General features: G+C 51.9%; 1 protein-coding gene across 2 annotated transcripts in view; it reads right to left on the reverse strand.

Moving 5' to 3' along the window:
- EGFL7 (EGF-like-domain, multiple 7) overlaps positions 1-6715 on the reverse strand; it is a 24343-nt gene extending 17628 nt beyond the window's left edge. Inside the window, exons 1-2 of one of the 2 annotated variants that reach the window (XM_014943077.1) lie at positions 6548-6714; positions 1776-1844 (exon numbers count right to left, since the gene is read on the reverse strand). The gene's annotated coding sequence lies outside the window, so the exon portion shown is untranslated. Of the gene's footprint in view, positions 1-1775; positions 1845-6547 lie in introns of both variants that reach the window. The other variant, XM_014943076.1, reaches the window with a different exon arrangement.
- Positions 6716-16832: the final 10117 nt, after the last annotated feature.

A 16832-nucleotide genomic window follows, 5' to 3' on the forward strand; every position in this document is an offset into this window, starting at 1 on the left:
AGCCCGGGTGGGACATGCATGGACAGGGCAGGACCCCAGGAGAACCTTGGTCCTTGTGGGGGGGTGTGGGGGAAGCGGGAAATGCGGGGACACGGCAGGACCCCCAGCCCGGGTGGGACATGGGGGGACAGGGCAGGACCCCAGGAGAAGCCTGGTCCTTGGCGGGGTAGGCAATGCAGGGACACGGCAGGAACCCCCCTTAGAAGCTCAGCCCGGGTGGGACATGCAGGGACAGGGCAGGACCCCCTGGAGGAGCCTGGTCCCGGGGGGGACATGCTGGTGTTATTGTCCTGTCCCACATGATGCTGCCCCTCCAGCCCCGATGGAGGATCCCTGCCCTGGTGTCAATCGGGAGCAGACTCCCAGGTGAAATGGTCCATCACCAGTGCAGTGACCAGGGCAAATTTATCTCTCTTGGCTAAAAAATACTGTGGCTGGTTCTGCACTCCCCAAAAGGAGATATAATTATAAAAGGAGACATCATCTTTCTCTAGGTTAGACACCTAACCCGGGTCCACAGCCTCCCACCGTGCCTCGTTAATCCACCTGAGCTCGTTAGAGCAGCAAAGTCCTCCAGAAGCAGGTGATGAACTGCCAGGACAGTGAGGCCGGTTTCCAGCGAGCCCTAAATGATGCTTAAAGGATTCCTTGGACACCCCCTCAGCCATGGAGCCATGGATCCAGAGAGATGCCCAAATTCCACATGGGGACACACACAGGGCACATCTCCCCCAGCTTCCCAACACCTGCCCCGGGACAGAGCAGGCAGGCTGATCCCCCAGCTGCCTGCAGGCTTCTCGGGTTAAACACCCGGTGATTTATCAAAGCAAATTCTGCAGTTCGGTTTGTGCCAAAACTGCCACTTGTTTTGTCTACATTTTTCTCGGGGAAATTAGAGCACAGAGGCTTATTGTTTTTCAAATGACTTAGGCGCCTGCCCGTGCACAGAACCAGCCTTAGAGATAGCAGGGGTCTGATGTGCAAATGAAAGGCAGGATACAACCCCCTGGGAATATTTGTTCCCATTAAGCTTTGCAATTTAATTTTTTTTTTTTTGAAAGCATGTAGGCATTTAAAGGAAATATTTACCAGTTAAACAATAATGGCTCCAAAAAGAGCAACTGAGATCACTGGCCCGTCCCCTGCGCTTCCTCATGGATACGCTGAGGCTGCTGATTGAACTGGAGCTGTCTCTGGTTGTGCTGCACCCTCTGGGGAAGCCGATGGGTGCAAGATCTGCTGGCGTGGGGGTCTCGGGTGGGCTTGCATGAAAGGAGCATACACTGCTTGGGTGAGACCCTCCCTGGGGCAGGGAGCAGAGCAGAGGGGAATCAGCTCTGGGATGTGTGGGTGAAGATGGAGCTCCGTTGCCGGGGTGGAGGGAATGCACAGGAGATGGGATCCCTCCTGGCAGCGAGGGGAAGGCTCGCTGATGCTGGTGGAAGTGGAGCTCCACGTTACGCAGCATCTCATACGGCATGAACAGGTTCACTTGTGCTGCCTGGATCCAGCCTACCTCTGGGGAATGATTTCAGCTCATTTAATCTCATAAGCACAAAGCACAGGCAACTTTCCCCAAGAGTCTTGAAGGGACAGTAATTATCTTATTATGCAGAGAGTGTTACTGTTTTTTTCTGGTGTGTGTGGGGGAGATGAACAGAGCCCGATACTCAACCTCTCTACTAGTTGCAAAATGCATTTGGAAGCCAATGGAAAACTTCTCCATTGGGCCATACTGAAAGCACAGGATCTAATTTCGCGGCCGAGACGCTCACCTTATTCGTGGTGCTCCGTCATTTGTCCTGGGCAGGGATCCTTTCCTTATGGAGCATCTTGGTTTCTTACTGTCAGGAGAGAAAAAGCCCGTCGTTACACTCCCCTTGTCGTGCAGGCAGAGATCCATGACCCAGCTCTTGCCCACGATGGACCAGGTGTGGGGCTCCCTGGATGTTCCTTGTGGGGTGGGGTGGAGGATGGACGCCGGATCCTGGCCAGAGGGTACCTGTGTCTGCCATTGGCACTGAGCTCACACCAAAAAGCCTCGCTGGGCACCGCGACACCGGCAACAGAGCACAAGGAGCCCCGTCCCTTCCCTCCTGGGCAGGGCAGGCTGCACAGCGCGTATTTTAGGAGCATCCTATGGGTCCTGGTCCTCCCCTCGCTCACATGAGCCCATGGTGTAGGTCACCTTGCAGTCACCCTGGTGGGAAAGGCCAGGAAGACCCACGGTGCCTTGGCACCCTTTGGGGGTGAGCAGGCAGGGATATGAGCAAGGGAAGAGCAGAGCAGAAGCCCTGGTTCCACCTAACACCGCACCAGGGCTTCACTGAGCACTGAGCCAGCCCCTCCAGCAGTTCCAGAAAATCCCAGGGCTGGGATTTTCCAAGAACCCAAGATAATGGGGTGCCCTGTTCCCACTGGCACTCTCCTGGGTGCATCCAAGTTCCCTTACACTGATGGGTGATCCCATCTCAGATTTTACCATCTTCAGCACACACACACGCTCATTTATGGGCAAAGATTGCCCGGGCAACCCAATGTAAATCTGATGGTGAGAAAGGGGATGGACTTGTTGACATCCAGCATCACTCAGCTCTCAGGTCCTTGTGGGACAATGCCACCCAGTGCAGGACAAAGCACGCCACCGCTCAGGGTCTCCATTAGAGCCTTCTCAGCCATCAGACAATTAGTCCCTAAGTGCTCTGCAGCATTTTAAAATTCTGTGAGTATTTTAATTGCAAAATGTTTGCTTTTCAGTTCCATTTACTGGGTCAAATCTTTGCTCAAGCAAGTACCCATGTCAGCTGCTTAAGAACTGCATATAACCCACTAAAAGAGCATTTAATCCTCCACTCTTAGGGAGGGTTCAGTGTCTTATATGCTAATATTCATTATGTTGGGAGGAAATCCCCCAGGACACTGCCTGGCAAAGTTCCCTTGAAAGCAGAGGAGTGATGCCAGTTCAGAGTGGGGGAAGATCGGATCTGTTGGCTCTGTTCATATTGGCGTGATGAGCTTCTGACAAAGGCAGTCAGGGATTTTGGCTCCCAACTGCAAATCTGGCTGAATTTGAAGTCCTCCCTGGGCCGGTGTTTTACATGTTTCCTCCAAAGCTCTCTCCCTTGCGCTCTAGAAGCGTACTCCCACGACATCTAATATTAATGCTTGTCTCCGGGCCAAGAAAGAAATGTTTCTGCCCAACCTCCCTCTTAGATTTAACAATGTCGAAATCTCCTTGTCTCCCACTGGTTTTACCACCAGTGTGAGCTACGAGGCACGCTGAGGGCTGGCCCGGAGCAGGTCTCAGGCTGGGCACCAGGGCTGGCATCTGAGGTGAGATCTTCACCCACCATTTCCTAGGGGAGCTGAGTCCCACTGAGCTGCCAAGCACAACACACTCACCCCAGCACCAGCACCAGATCCAGCATCACCCTGAGAGCATCCCTGGTGGATGGAGGGCTGGAGGGGTGGGCTGGGCTTCCAGCCGGTCCCCTCTGCGATAGGTGGGCTCAGAGGGGCTGGGGTGGGGGGATCTCAACTTTGCTATGGCTCTGCAGGCGTGAAAAAGGAATGATTAACAGAGGAGAATTAATAGGAGATGAGCACTGAAGTCCAACACCAGGAACCCCCTCCTAAGAGAGGAGTGCTTACAGCCCACCACAGTAAATGGGACATGTCCAAAAGCTTCCCCAAACCAGGACCAGAGGTGCCAAAGTGGCAGATGGAGGCAGACGGATGGGGGGACAGACAGACAGAGGAGTGACACACATACAGATGCAAAACTTCTCAGCTCCTACAGGCCACAGCTGACCCCAAACCTGCTGTGTACAATGGGCTCTCGCTGGCCTCCGCAGGGGTCTTGTGCCGAACTGGAAGCACTTGCTAAAGCCATAGGAATTTTTGGTCCTTCTGAAAAAAAAGGGGGAATGGCTTTTCCTGTTTTAGGACAAATTCCTCTGCTCAGGCTTTTCATAAGGCTGTTTGTAAACTTTACACTTAAGTTGAGGCTTCGGAGCAGCCCCCCTTCTGCAGAGCTCTGTCAGGAAAACGACCTCCCACTATTCTATTATGTCCCATATTGTTGGCGGTTGCGTCAGCTGCGGAGCAGTTATCTCGGTGGAAATCTAGAGGCGTCCATTGATGTCAGTGGGATCAAAGCAGGTCAAACCAAGAAAAGTACTTGGCCCATAGCTCTTGGTCTGTCGTCACCAGTCGCCCAGCACTATGTGCATTATGGCTGAGATCTGATTCCCACAAATTGTTGGGGTTTTTTTTGGCCTGAGTAAGGACTTTGCCATCATTAAGTGTCTCAGACTGTTATGTTATAACTTAGGGCGACCATAGAGACATAACAGCAGCCCGGCTGGAGCTGTGCAAAAAACAAGCATGTGAACAGGGCAACATCCTGTAGCCAGGTTTATTTTCTCTTATGTGCACACAGATGAGTTCTTATTTTCATTTAGAGGAGGTAGTAATGGCTGCTGCGCAAAAGCTGGGAAATGATTCATCTCTCCCAGGAATAAACTGAATTTCGCAGCTTTCTGTGAAATCTCCCTGACAAAAAGTGGCATTAGTCAGCAGGGAATGCCCCCCCACCCCAACCCCACCGTTCCCCTCTGCGTTTTCCCAGTGAATCACTCCCCGAGGAGCACACACACGGTTAGAGTGGTGGGAATAGCTGTGAGCTGCCTGCACGGCTCGGTCCCCTCGTCACAGCCACCCCAGGGAGCAGCTCAGCATAGTAGCATGTTGCACAGGACTGGTTTTAGCTCTGATTATCCTTCTCTCTCAGGATAAAGTCCCCAGCTCCAGACACCTGCACTAAGGGGAGCTCCTCTCTGCAGTCACCTTCCAGGCCGTGGGCAGGACAGGAATCCAAGCATTCACTTCGGAAGAGAGAACGGAGAGTGAAATAACATTTCTGATCATCCTCTCCTGCTCGCAGAGACCCTTTGCTTTCCTTTTCTTTCTCTGTCTCATCTGAAACCTCAAGTTAAATCTTCCCTTGTGTTTCACCATGCCCTTCTGCTGCTGGTGTGACTGTGAGTCAGGTTCGTTTACTCTAATTTGTTGCAGTTTGTAAATCTGTCTCCCCAGAGCCAGCCCCATCTGCAGCAGTAGAGTCTGGGAAATGGCTCAAATGAGCCTGCAGCCCAGATTCAATTTCTCTTCCTTACCTCTAGGGAAACTTGTTCGGAGCTGGTAATTTAACAGCATAAAGGGGGACTAACTCAATTGGCAGAATGAATGCTGGATCACAGGGAATAACATTCCAAATCTGCCAGAGCAGACTGTTGTCTGCTGCTGCCCAGAGGAGAGGGGGATTTTCGGGGAGGCTCAGGGTGCAGCCACCGCATCTGGGCTTCTGTCTCACACAGATTCCCAAGCGGTAGCAGAGCTTCCCAATCCGCTTTTAAATTAATTTTATCACTGACAAACCCTTATTATTTCTTTTTATGTTTGATTCTCTGCCCAGTGAATCGATTCCGTGAATGTCAGAGCCTGGGAAAAAGGTTGTTTGAACTGAGAGCCGTTCACTGGCATGGTCCTGCTCCATACTCCCATACAGCCAGCCAGCGCCTGGGTATCCCAGCTGCTCCTAACCACAGCCAGCCTTTTATCCCCAAAATACCCCAGGTGCCTCTCTGAAAGCCTCCTGCCTGCAGTGTGCAATGCCACAGATTGGGACGGCAGGACGCAGGTAACTGAAAACAGATAGCATGCAAATCACCCAGCTCCACGGTTATAAACGTGAGAGGCTTTGCTGAGCTCCTGGCATGGAAACTCCAGCTGGGTGCAGGCTCAGCCTGTGCAAGCCTCAGGTCTGCGTGAGAGCAGGGACAGTCCCTGCCTGCAGCACCGTCCTGCCCGTGATGGGGGCCAAATTGTGCCACGAAGCCGTCTGAAATCAGATTCGCCAAGAATCACAGTGGTGCCGCTCACTCCCACCTGCGCCAAGGGGAGAGATGGGGGAGAACAGGAGGAAGGATGGAGAGCGTGACATGGTGTCAGAGGTGTTCAGAGAGCAGGCGGGTGGAGAAAGAAAATGAGTTATGGAAAGAAAAGAGGTTTGCTAAGAATTTCCAGCTACCTCGCAGGTATTTGTGCAAGTGTTCACAGCCTTTTCTCTATGTGCACAGAATGTAAAATTTACCGTCTGAGTTCTCCGCTCCTGAAAAACAGCCCGAGTGCCAGTGGGGTGAATTAAAAATAATAGTGCTGTGGGTTGGGCTCTGCTCTGAGTGAACCAGCGCTGGAGAAGCTCCTTGGCTCAGCACGTGTGTGGCTGACAACAGAGGCTTCACTGGGACCAGCCCGAAGGATGCTTTAAAAACTTCTCCTTTGCTCTGGCAGCCCTTTCCCAGCGCTGCGTGTTCCACCAGCCCCTGAGGCTCCCACCATCACCTCCACCATCGCTGGGGCAAAAAGCCCACCCCAAGCCCATGGGGACATGAGGACACACTCCCATTGCCCCCAGTGCCAGCTCCCCATCCCGTCCCATCCACCTCATCCCCACCGTGGTGATGGCCACGGGCTCGTACGGTACCTGTGGTGCCCCGCCGTCCCCCGCCGCGCCAGGAGCAGGCCCGCTGCCGTGCTCCCCCATGGCTCCCGGCGACCATCCCCGCCTGGCCACCCCAGCTCTGGCTGGCCTGGACACCCGCCTCGTACCCCCGGCATGGCCGGCCGCCGGCCGCGCACAGGCAGGAGGTGGCTGCTGAGGTGGAAGGGCGGCTTTTTATGCTTTTCTTCCTGTATAAATCAGGCTGGGGATGGACAATCCCAGACAGGACTTCCTGTGTGTGTTGCGCGCTGATAACGGGCGCCACGAGGAGAACAAACACGGCCGCCCCGAGCCCGGAGGGGGAGAGGGGCCGCGGGGCGGCACCCCCACACCGTGCCCACCAGGGACGGCCACGGGGTGCCGAAATGGAGAGGAGGCAGCCGTGTATCCCCAGGGACACAGGGAGGGAGAGGGCCACCCGGCTGGGCTCACCGCCCGCACCTCACACCAGGCCTAAGATGGCTGCTGCCCCCTGCCCTCCCGCTTCACTGGCATGGGGCACATTTTGGCAGCCCCCTTCACAGTCACCCCTTATTACCCCTCAGAGGGGACAGGTAGGGGGTCGGTGAGGACCCCCACAGCACCAGAGCCTCCCTCACAGCCCATGCCAGGCATGACGGGACTGGCAGCCATCTTCTCAAGAGGGGGCCACGTTGGTGTTAGGTGCCAGTGGAGCATGTCCTGGGGTATTTGCGACCCCCGGCAATTTGGGTTAAAATGCAGTGGCAAGTCAGTTTGTTGAATGCCTTGTCACTCTCGTCACACTGTCCCTGTGTTGGCAAAGAGCGAGGTATGGGCACTTTGGGCCACTAAACCTGCAGGACATTACCCAGCGAAGATGGCGTCTTCAGCGCCGGGCAGCAGAGAGGGGCACGGAAACAACGGCCCCAGCTCTGTAATTTTCAAGGCCGTCCCAGTGCAAAGCTGATTGTGATCTCAAATTTAATATATGTGTATGTATGACCTGGGTTCTGGGTAGGCAAAGGTAGAACAGTACAATTTTTAAGTAGAATTTGAAAACTGATGCAGACTTTACACTAGGAACGGAGACATTTTGAAACACAAGGGCTGTGGAGGTGGTAATTCTTTCTTGATTCTCTCAGAGGACAGGATCAGGCCACCAAGAGAGTGCCCCATGGCTGCCAGGCGTCTGCTGTGGGCAGCGACACCCCCATGGCAGCCTGTATGCTTTCCTCCTGTCCTGGCAGACAGCATGGCGCGGGTCTGGGGACACGTCATCTCCTCTGGAGCCATGTCCCCTGGGGACACAGATGTCATCCATGTCCCCAGCTTGTGCCACACACGCCTGGGTCCTCCTGCTTTGGGCAGTGCAGGGCGATTGTGCGCAGGCTTACGGCGAGCAGAGGATTACTCCCACCCTTATTCAGCAAAAAATTACTCTGGGCAAGTCCCCTGGGAGGTGCAAAATATTCCTGTGTTTATTTATACAAATGCATGGCTAAAGAAAGACCCCACTTGTTTTCCTTGGCAGACAGGTTTTTAAAGGCTGTTTTCTGCTGCCCATCATCCTCCCCAGCAATAGGTGACTTTATACTGAGCCCTGCTTTCTGTGAGCGTCGCTGGCTGAGGGACTCCCTGCGAGTGCATCTGTCCAGAGGAATCTCTTCCAGGCACAACCGTGTGTTTGTGCTCGGCTGGGCATGAAACGCTGTGTGGTTTTGTGTGTGCATGGGATATTGACCTGTCGGGAGTGTCCATCTCCATCCATTTTTGTGCTCAACACTCAGCTGAGCTTTAGGCAGCAGCTTCTTATGGAAAGTTATAGGACTTGCATGGACTTTGCAAGAAGAGGCAGCACTGGATGCTCTTTTCAGATCTGAGATGCTGGACACTGGAAGCTCAGGTCCAGAGCTGACCACAGCTTTCTCCACCCTCAGCAGACACACAGGCTCAATCCTGCAAGGTGCAGAGCCTTCACTTCCAACATCCTCACTTTCCTCCCCATGTCCTCCAAACCTTAAGCCCGTGAACTTTGGGGAAAACCCCGGACCCAAATTGTATCAGTTGCAGCAACCACCGCTCGGCCCTAACGCCGTCTGTCCCGTGTCCTCTGCCCTCAGGATGGAGGCAGGTCACGGTGCACGGCTGGGACTTCGACCACCCACACCTCCACGGGCACGCAGAGCCCAGCACGGAGCGGGACCGCCCTGGCCTCGGCAGCGGAGCCGCAGGAGTGAAACGGGATGTGTGGAAAACGTTTCCTGTTTACCCCGTCTCTAGTATCTCCAGTAGTAGCTGCCGGAGCGGGAAGCGGTCAGCAGGGGCTATACGAAAAGGGTATTTTTAAATTTGAAATCTTGCAGGGCCGCCGCGGACATCAGTGTTGGGTGAAAACCTGGGCACCAGCCAAGGCTGGGTCACGGTGTGTGAGAGGGAGGGAGCCGCAAGGTGTGGGTGCCACACACCCGGCCATGCCCACAGCCCTGAGCCTCCCCGTCGTCCCCAAACCTCCTGCTGGCATCCCTGACTAACTCACTCCCTGGCAGCCCCCCCAGCCCATCACAAGGTGACCTTTTCGGTAGCCCAGGGTGGCAGGTGGCAGTGGGACCCACCAAAAGCAGAGCACGCAGATGGGCAGGCAGCCCCGAGCCGGGACACGTGCTCACCCAAAAGCCGTGCAGCCCGTTCTGCCCTGGCTCAGATGCATTCAGGGCCTGTCAGGCGTGAATTGAGTAGGGGGATGGAGGGGGCTTTAGCTCCTCATTAGCACTAGCCAATTAGTGTGGCATGCTGCTCTCCTGTCAGCTGATGTGGCTGCTGTTGAATGCCCCCTCCCCACGCTGATCCCTTTAAGCATAGGGCCGTGTTTGCTTTATGATCCGTTTTCCTCCATGGTTTTGCTGCAGGAACTTTTCTCTTAAGTATGTCTTTTTCCTCTGAGTCCCAGCTGCTCCTGAGAAACTGAGTCCTGCCTGGTTTGTTGTACTGGCCCTTTTGGGCTGCTCTCTGCCAGCCTACTGCTGTTTGCTGCGATGTCGCAGTCAGTCAGGGTTTAATCAGCATACGAGTGAGTATCAGGGAAAGCGCTGCCCCACAGCAGCATTTAATACTTTAAATAATAAAGTCAATTACCAAACAGCAACCAAAATTAGATGGCACAAACTCTGCACTCAGTTTTCTTTTAACTTTAAAAAAGCATCATGAAGAGAGGTAAAGAAAGGATGCTTTGGGACAGCTGCGCCTTCCGAAGTCTTACCCTGTTGTTTCAGTTTGCCCAAGGCTTTTTGTGTCTCTAGATCTTTTATCTCAAGTCAGAAAGACTCCTGATTCTCAACACTTGGGAAACACTGTGCAACATCATCCAGGGACAGCTGGATCTGCTGCCGACGCTGCTGGAGCACGGCTGGGTCTCTTCCCCCGGAGAACTCAGCCTGGCCCCGCTTTCGGCAAAAACCTCCTCTTTCTGCAGTTCTCTCTCATTCCTCATCAAATCCTCCACTTGTGCAATGAAGACATTTGTCAAGGGTCCTAACACTCATAATGCCTTCTCTCCTTAGCTGCTCATTAACACCTAAAGCTAATTGCTACACATTTGTTAGATATTCAACATGACACTGCACAAGGAGTTGAGGTTGTGGTGACAGGACACTGGAGGGTGACCTCTATAATGCTGACTTTAAGTAGTGCTTCCTACAGAAGATTGGCAGGTTCTTCCAGGACGTCTTTAACATGGAAATAAGCCAAAGCACAGGCTACGTGCAGGGCTCGGGACACAGCCCCTGGCCAGAGGAGTGTTTCTATTGCAGGCAACGCTTGAGTCCACGCTTAAAGCCCTGCACGTGCTCCCGTGCTGTGTCAGAGGCATGGGGGAACCTCAGCGCCAGAGAGCATGTGTCATCAAGGTCAGCTTGTCCACATAAATCAACGCCAGCAAAATTTAGACTGGCATCAAAAGATCAGCCAGACCTTACCGTAAAGCACTGCTTACATCTGTGCTTTCCCCAATCAGAGCTGCCCTGAGACACCGCTGAAGCTCAGCACAGAGCTGCCGAGGACTGTGTACTAGTTCCCGGGAGAGCTCGTGTCTGATTTTCCGTGAAAAACACATTCCTGTAGGAGCGGCGGTGGCAGCTCCCGTGCGGGGGGGCTGAGCCACACACCAGCCCTCCCTGTGCTCCCTCTGTGGGCCCATCCTCCCTTTTCTTGCTCTTGACAAAGAGTTCAAAGAAAACCTGATAAGAGAGAGGGAGAAAGTGAAGGAGACATGGAGCAGAGACTAAATATGGTGCACGTTAGTGTCCTGCACGCAGGCAGCAGACCCTGGACTGGGGGACAAGCTCCACAGCAGTGTCCTCTGGGGACCACTGGGACCCTGATGTGCCCAAGGTCGGGGACATGGCCATGCCTTGCTGCTGTTGTGATAGAATCGAGGACGGAGATGGGAAAAACCCCAGAGCCTCTCTTTTGCTTAGCCAGCATGGTAAAAGGCTCCTTTATCTGCCCTTTGGTGTGAGATAAGGTTTCAGTGTTGTCCTGCCGGAGCAGCTTTGTATCGCTCACAGATACCTCCCCTGGCTGCAGGAAGGTATCAGGCATTCAGAAAATATTTGAGCAAGACCGTATCTTTCTGAAACCCGTGTGCAATGGAAAGACACACAGGGCGGATTAGATCTACACTGCGGGGTTTCGGTGTCTCCTTGTCCATGCAAGGACAGAGCACATTTCCTTAGCTCGTAGGACCAGGCTGTGAGGGCCTTGCTCATTGCTACAGAGAAGGATTATCACAGACCAAACAGGAACCCGAATCCTGGGCTCCTCACCAGGCTGGGAAACCTGCATGTTTTCCCCCAATTCCCTGAGGTACGAGGAGATGTGGTCCCTGCAACTCCCTGGTGCCTGTCTCGGAGCCAGCTCCCACCACCACAGAAAGATGGGAAAACATTTTCCACTGCCAAAATTGTCGTCAGTTAATCCAGCTGCCCCTTTCTTGCACCCAGAACATCCATACAGATGGATGCATTTAAAATTATTCTGTTATTTTTACTATCCTTTGACAACAGAGTTCAAATCCTAAATGCAGCACTTTTCGTTCAGCAAAGATCCAAAAATACGCATTTTGGATTCTCCCCACAAATGCTCAAGCGAGTAAGGACCACCCCAGACCTGCCTTCACTCTGAGGATGCAAAAAGAAAACATCCTCTCCCTGCTTCAAAGCTTGATGGGTTGCTTTGGTGACACACAAACATCTTGAGGGCTAATTGAAATTAATATTTCTTTTAATGAGTTAGTGAGAACCGTATCTCATTGCAACAAGCCATGTTGCTTTAATGTTCCAGACATACGTGTGTATTTGAAAAGGATGAGCTGGATTTCTCCAGGATGATTTATCAACACCTGGGAGTTCAGCTCATCTCTCCGTGCTCTGCACTTCTGTACAAGGGACCTGGGTTGGAAGACCTTTGGTGACCATTTATTTCTATGAAATCCTTACACAGCACCATGAGGCCTGACTGGTAGGAAAAAGCGTATTGTTAAAACAGAGGATAAGGAATAAAAGCCCTCCCTTTGCGGGGTCTGATGGAAGAGCCGGGCACCGCACCAGAGTAGATTCAGGTGGTGCAGAGGCACCAACCTCCTGGTGCCCAAAGCCGGGGGCTGGAGCAGCACCTTCACGATGCCTCACACAACACTGGCTTCTGGGGAAAGGCACCAAAAGAGGAAATATTTCCCTCTCACCACAACAAAGCTCTTTGCGTGGCACAAAATGGTGTTAGATCCTGGGGAGGTGACTTCTTCTGGGCTGCTCCATCCTCCACCAAAGTCCTGAGGGCTGAGAGCCCTCCTCCTCCCTGCCTGCAGCTGACACTCCCTTTCCCAGCAACTCTTACTGGTCATAAAAGACACCGAGAATTGAAATGTTAAAGCTGCCCAGTTGCAGAACAAAACACTTGCAACTGATTAAAAGTTGTCAAAAATACTTGCTGTATTGAACAATGCACTCAAAGGGCCGGTTCTGATCTCATTGTGTGGGTCTAAGTCCAGAGGAGGTCTCCATGGAGAAGACCTGAAGAATGGACAGGACATTACAATAATGGCGCTCTACAGAAACGATCACGCCAAATAACACGCAGCTGAATAGAGCTCAGTGACTTTTTTATAAAATTAATAAGGCGTGTAATAGGTAACAGTCTCCCCACTAGTGGATCTAATACCTTAAAAGTCCTACCCAGGAAACTGTCATGGCTTTTCTGCTGACTTCACGGGATTTCAGCAACATAATAGAGAAGTGGAATTCAGCCTAAAAGTCAGACAGTGAATGCAGAAGTCAAGACTTAGGAAAAATATACAAAAAAAGAACTGTTGATACGTCTCTTCTCTGACACGTAGCAGCGTATCAAAATGGCCACTGCCTTCATTTTGTTTAATCACTTATCTCCACGGAGGGAAGAGGAAATTCCCAAGAACGCATGATCGTTAAAAATATTAGCCAGGTCCTGGTGATTATTTTTGGTAGCTAAAAACTTCCTGGCTGAAGGTTTTTGCTTTGCGTTGGGCTTCAGTAAATGTTTTAGTATAACTTTCATAAATACCCATTATACTCAAATCAGTGTGCAGTTTACAATTCAGCTGGGAAGGGCGGGGATATGTTTCTCTTTCTTTTGTTTTGCCGGGCAGCATGCTAAAGCCCAGAGCCCTACTCTGAATTAGCCTTTAGCTATTTTCTTGTATCCTTAAATAAAGGCCCAGTTCACACAGTCAGAAATCTCTGTTTCCTTTCGGGCAGGAAAAAGGAAGTGAATGCGAGGGGCAGATTTGGAGTTTGCTTGCAAGAACAATTGAACTCCCATCCAGAGGGGAAGGGGATCTGCGTCAAGAGGAATTCACTTTTTTTTTTTTTTTTACTTTTTCCCCTCCTCAAAACATTATCAAGAGAATGGCGGGATTGGGGGTTTTTAATTTAGGGAATTTTTTTTCAATTTCTTGGTTTGAAGTGAACGTCTGTCTTAAATGTAATTACATTTTTTTAAATTCATGTTTAATGGTTTAACACCGAAATGCTTCAGACTTGCCAATTAACTACTTCAACGAAAGTATTTTGCCTGAATTCTCAATGTGTCCCACATCTATGCTACTTACATTTTCAGACTTGATGGGTCTGTTTGTCTAAGTCCAGAGGAGGTCTCCATGGAGAAGACCTGAAGAATGGACAGGACATTACAATAATGGCGCTCTACAGAAACGATCACGCCAAATAACACGCAGCTGAATAGAGCTCAGTGACTTTTTTATAAAATTAATAAGGCGTGTAATAGGTAACAGTCTCCCCACTAGTGGATCTAATACCTTAAAAGTCCTACCCAGGAAACTGTCATGGCTTTTCTGCTGACTTCACGGGATTTCAGCAACATAATAGAGAAGTGGAATTCAGCCTAAAAGTCAGACAGTGAATGCAGAAGTCAAGACTTAGGAAAAATATACAAAAAAAGAACTGTTGATACGTCTCTTCTCTGACACGTAGCAGCGTATCAAAATGGCCACTGCCTTCATTTTGTTTAATCACTTATCTCCACGGAGGGAAGAGGAAATTCCCAAGAACGCATGATCGTTAAAAATATTAGCCAGGTCCTGGTGATTATTTTTGGTAGCTAAAAACTTCCTGGCTGAAGGTTTTTGCTTTGCGTTGGGCTTCAGTAAATGTTTTAGTATAACTTTCATAAATACCCATTATACTCAAATCAGTGTGCAGTTTACAATTCAGCTGGGAAGGGCGGGGATATGTTTCTCTTTCTTTTGTTTTGCCGGGCAGCATGCTAAAGCCCAGAGCCCTACTCTGAATTAGCCTTTAGCTATTTTCTTGTATCCTTAAATAAAGGCCCAGTTCACACAGTCAGAAATCTCTGTTTCCTTTCGGGCAGGAAAAAGGAAGTGAATGCGAGGGGCAGATTTGGAGTTTGCTTGCAAGAACAATTGAACTCCCATCCAGAGGGGAAGGGGATCTGCGTCAAGAGGAATTCACTTTTTTTTTTTTTTTTACTTTTTTTTTTTTTTTCTGGAAGGGAAGAGAAAATGACCTTTAGTTTAAAAGCCTGAAAGAATAAAGGTCTGAGCAGATAGAGCTGCCTGCACAAATATAGTCATAAAGGCTTTTTCCTGACAAAGGGCTCCTGCAGCCACTCGCGCCGTCCTTTGGCGATGGGGCCCGACTGCGGACGCTGCACCGTGTGCTCCCCCCTTAGTTATCCTGGGTGAAGGGCGTCACCAAAACCTGCCAACGGTTCCTCCCAGAAGGGACAGTCCCTGGGGTGGTTTTTTTTTGCAAAATATTTACCATTTCTCTCTTTGTCCCTCCCCAATCTAGTAAGTGGGATGAGATTTGGTGGATGGGATTTAGTGGATCCCTCGCATTTCTCCCCAGAAGTCCTATTCAGAGCTGTCAGTACCAGCATCGAGGTGAAAGCCTCGCACTGGCCCCACCACTTGTGGTCCCTTTTCAGTCAACCACAGAACTTTCTCCCAGCTTCCCTGGGAAGAGGATGTGAACTGAGGCCTCAGGGGCTTGATTGAGTGTCAAAACATTATCTGTGTGGTCTCCTCTATGAGTCCTGACTATTTTAGTCCTTGCCGTTAGTCTCCATTTAGCAGGCCTCTGCATTTTATTCTGTTTTTCCATCTCCCAGCCATGTAAACTAGATTCACAAGGAAGCTCCGGAGCTGGGGAATACATGAGTTGAGAACTTAAAAGATGCTTGAGCATCCCATCTTCAAGGGCACAAAGCACGTCAGGATGTTGGAAGCAATCCTTGACCAGAGCTGGTCAAGGCAAGTGCCGCAGTCTGGGACGTCCCCGTGGTACCCAGGGCTTTGCCAGAGCAATCCTGGCTAAAGAACATCACCTCTGCTGCAGCCAAAGGGACCCATCACCCTTCCCTCCTTCTCACAGCATCACCCAGACCTCTGCCGAACCCCCTGCACAGCCCTGCATGGGCCATTTGAGGGGTTTCTGCCCCAAAACCGTAGCTCAGGCTAACAGCTCGCATGGTCCGTGCTGCAGCGAGAGCATCACTTTCCCAGGCCTGCCTTCCTCCAGGGATGCAGGTAATAAATGGGGCATCCAGCTCCAGTTTGGGTTCCCACATGCACACACAAGCTCCTCAGAGCTGATTTTTTTCCCCCCATCCAAGCAAAATATTTGCTCAGAAGGCGAAGCTGCGGCTGGGCAATGTCAGCAGCAAATGTCAGCGAGTGTCAGCGGGAGAGAAACTAATTAGACGAAATGGGCCAAATTTCTCCCGGCGGGAGCTCCTCTGCGATCACTGCAGGAAGGATGAACGTGGCCTAATGGTTAAATGGATTACTTCGTGCTCTCTTGTTGCTTCCATCCTGGTTTTACCCAGGCAGGCAGCATCATTGATTCTGCCAGAGCCAGCCTGGCCGCCCAGTGCCTCACTGGTGACTTATTGGGGGGCAAAACCACCCGGGCACGGAGCCCCCTGACAGCACATCAGGGACACCTCGCAGCTGAGCAGGGATGAAATCACCTCTCCGTACTAAAGCTGCGGTTCTCCAAATATATCTTGGCAGGCTTCCACTTTTCTTCTCCGAAGCTGTCCGGCCTCGATGCGTGCAGCTGGAGGGATGCCCCCGCCAGCACTCGGAGCCGACAGAGAGCCGGAGGGACATCTTCTCCCCTAAGGTCATACGTCTGCAGAGCCTGGCGCGAGGCAAAGGTGCATCTGGAAATGCCGTGGCTGGCGCTGACTCACTGCGTGAGGAAATGGTGTCACCCTCCAGCTCTGCAGCAGGTCTGCTCCCTCGCCTCCGCCGCTGCTGCCAGCTCCGCTTTTCTACCTTTTCCTCCCCAAAGTGACAGCCCACCCCCTGCCCCAGCTGCAGTGTCACTCGGGTTCTGCAGATGGGTCTGCTGGCACCAAGGCGTATGGAGCAGGCGAGGATTACGGAGCGACACCTGGATAGGAGTTGGCCAGCCCCACGGTTTCCTATCCTTATTTCTGTTCCCCTTGAACTCCCAGAGCATTAAAGGTAACTCATTAACCTGCAATACAAGGAGGCCTAAACTTTCCCCTGGTCACTGCCACAGCTCCCAGTCGTGCCGGTGTGTTGGGGACAGGCTCCCTGCGCGGTGCCAGCAACGTGGGGAATGTGTACACGGCTCGGCAGGAATGCACCCTGCGAGCAGGGGCTGGGGGAGAGGGAGGCTGTGGAGGGATGAAGTAAAGGTGTAAAGTCCAGGAGAGCCCAGAGGGCCCCCACCCCAGGACATCAGGACATGGTCAGGGAAAGGAC

This window comes from Calidris pugnax, unplaced genomic scaffold (genome assembly GCF_001431845.1).
Source record: "Calidris pugnax isolate Ruff unplaced genomic scaffold, ASM143184v1 scaffold102, whole genome shotgun sequence".
NCBI classification, from domain to species: domain Eukaryota; kingdom Metazoa; phylum Chordata; class Aves; order Charadriiformes; family Scolopacidae; genus Calidris; species Calidris pugnax.